General features: G+C 36.5%; 1 long non-coding RNA gene across 1 annotated transcript; it reads right to left on the bottom strand.

Annotated features, from left to right (window-relative positions):
* Window positions 1-1142: 1142 nt before the first annotated feature.
* Window positions 1143-2346, bottom strand: LOC107948897 (uncharacterized). The gene is made up of 2 exons (XR_001697590.2): window positions 1946-2346; window positions 1143-1527 (listed from the first exon to the last, which is right to left on the bottom strand). It is a non-coding gene; the product is annotated as an uncharacterized lncRNA (long non-coding RNA).
* Between the last annotated feature and the right edge of the window lie 310 nt (window positions 2347-2656).

Below are 2656 nucleotides of genomic sequence, written 5' to 3'. Positions count from 1 at the left end.
GTCTTTGAGAAATTGGAATAGTGAAGCTCGTGCTGCGATATTTGGGGCACCTTTTTTTTCTCATTTTGTTTTGTGTCTTAGCAGATTTGTTATCTGTTTAATGTATTCACTTCGAGTTCTGCTCAATAAAATTCCATCTTGTCCATTATGATAGTGTCTTTCAAACATTTCGTGGAAATCATGATTTTTGGACTTATAATATTCACACAAAAGAGGTTATGTATATTACTTTGGAAGGTTTCTAAATAGTACAAGGACCTGAAACAGGGTCACTAGTCAGAACTAACCAGACTAAAAAATGGGAAACATTGAAAAAGAATAGTCCAAGTTGTGACTATTTCTTCGAATTTTCTGTCAAAGATATCGGCTAAGCAAGAAGAAGCGATAGCGCATCAATGGTAGAACCCGGATGAATTATGAGCAATGATACCTTAAGCATTTAAAAAGGAATTACTCTCATGACATTTCTACATTCATAATCATTCATTTAGTTAGGAGCACTTGATTCATTTCGATCATAGCATTCTAATTATTTGACATAAGCATCACATCTAGTTAGGAACACTTGATTCATTTTGATCATAGCATCCTAATTATTTGACATACGAATAGGCCTATGAAACCAATTCTACAGATCCTATCTCCCTGAAGTTACAGTGAGCAGATCGAAGACGGCGAATCCAATCTTCCTGAAGTTGCAGTGAAGCAGATTTAGGCCACCATTCTAGCTCCCTAAAGTTGTAGTGGAGTAGGCTGAAGATTATAGATCTTGTTTCCCTGAAGTTGCAGTGGAGTGGATTGAAAACGGCGAATCTTGTCTCCTTGAAGTTGTAGTGAAGTAGATACAAGCCACTATCCTATCTCCCTAAAGTTGTAGTGGAGTAGGCTGAAGATTGCAGATCTCGTCTCCAGTCGATCAGATAGAAGAAAACAAGCCTTAACCCCTTAAATAGTAGGGTAACAGGCCGAAGATTGCAAGATCTTGTCTCCTTGAAGTTGCAATAGAGTAGATCGAAGACACAATCCTTATCTCTCTGAAGTTGCAGTAGAGCAGGATAAAAACACGTGAACCATGTCTCCCTAAAGTTGCAGTGAAGCATATTGAAGTTACTTGAAGAAAAGAAATGCCAAATAAGTCATGATTTCGCGAAACCGGGTAAAATTGGTCCTCTTTATAGTCTTTGCTCCATTCTCGTTACACGACAATAAGCAAAGAGGGGCAGCTGTAAGGCCCAATTTTAGCCCGAGCCCGTACAAAGACAAAAACAAAATGAAAATACAAAAAATAAATCACAAAAAATTAATAGTGCATTAAAATGTCCCAATTACATTACCCAATAACAAATACCCTAGCCCAAACTTATTATAAGCCCAAACCTAGACCCAAATACCCTACAGCCTAAAAACAAAAAATCAAGGCAGAACCCTAGCAGTTTCTGCTTGCGCCGCAGTAGCCCAGCCTCCGTACCCTCTAGCAACCACGCCCGCGCCAACACAGCCTCCATACGGTGCCAACGCACCCCGTACCTGTGAAGAACAGACAAACCACAGTAGTAACAAATAGAAAAAGAAGAAAAAAATTGTATTTATTTTATTTTGATTTTTTGGGATTTCGGTTATAAAACCGAAAGCAATGTATTGCTTTTTTTTACGAACGCACATGCAACAAAGAAATAGAAAAGGCAGAAATCACAAATCAAGAGGTGATTTTTCAAGTCTGTTTATTCTTTTGTTTCTCTCCTCATTTGCTTGCATTTTTTTTGGCATAAAAGAAAGAAACATCTGAAACGACACCGATGAACACCCAAGTATCTCGAAAATAAGGAGATTCGGGTGAGGGTCGAACGTTTCACTTTGAATTTTTTCTCTTTTTTTTTTTGAAAGAGTGAAATACGATTTGAAGATTTTTTTTAAAGAAAAAAAGAAAGGGAAAGAAGTGACTTACCAGATCTCCGTGGTTGCGACCCCCGTCGGTAGAGTCTAGTATTTTGCGCCGTCAGCCATCGAACTGATGGTGATTTGGCGGCAGTGTGCTGAACCAACCCTAACAGAGCAGATTAAGGGTTCTTTTTTTAAAATAAAAAGGGGAGCTTAAAGATTAATAGCTTTTTTGAAAGGTAAATAAATGGAAATGGGGGTTTTAATATCAGGTTTAGAAAACTCTATCGTTCCAAGGGGTAAAGGCCTACATGTTGACCGTTTAGCAGGCCAAATTCATGTGTGTTTGCTTAAATTGGGAGATTTGCACGCTGACCCCTCTCGTTCACCCTGATGTTGAATTAGGCCCTATTTGTACTTTAGTTGTTTTTTTTAAATGGCATCTGGATTAAGAAATCATATCAGTTTAGCCCACGCTTCTATGCAGCATTTTGGGATCTGGAACATTTCCAGATTTGGTCCTTGAGCATTCGCGTTTGTGGCGTGCTAGTCCTTTTTTATATTTTAATACTCTATTTTATTTAAAAATTATCCCTTTAAATTTTATTCACTTATAATTGAGTTTTTATTAATATAAATTACTACTTTAAATCCGTTTAATATTTTTTAGGTGTTGATTTATTTTAATAATTTTTCTTTGTTTTTTAATTGGATAATTATTTTGGAGTTCTTTTTATTATATTATTTATGCATTTAGTATAACATCTCATTTAAATAT

Source organism: Gossypium hirsutum, chromosome A04 (genome assembly GCF_007990345.1).
Source record: "Gossypium hirsutum isolate 1008001.06 chromosome A04, Gossypium_hirsutum_v2.1, whole genome shotgun sequence".
NCBI lineage: Eukaryota > Viridiplantae > Streptophyta > Magnoliopsida > Malvales > Malvaceae > Gossypium > Gossypium hirsutum.
The sequence above is the reverse complement of the archived record's forward strand: the minus strand, read 5'-3'. Positions and strand labels throughout refer to the sequence as shown.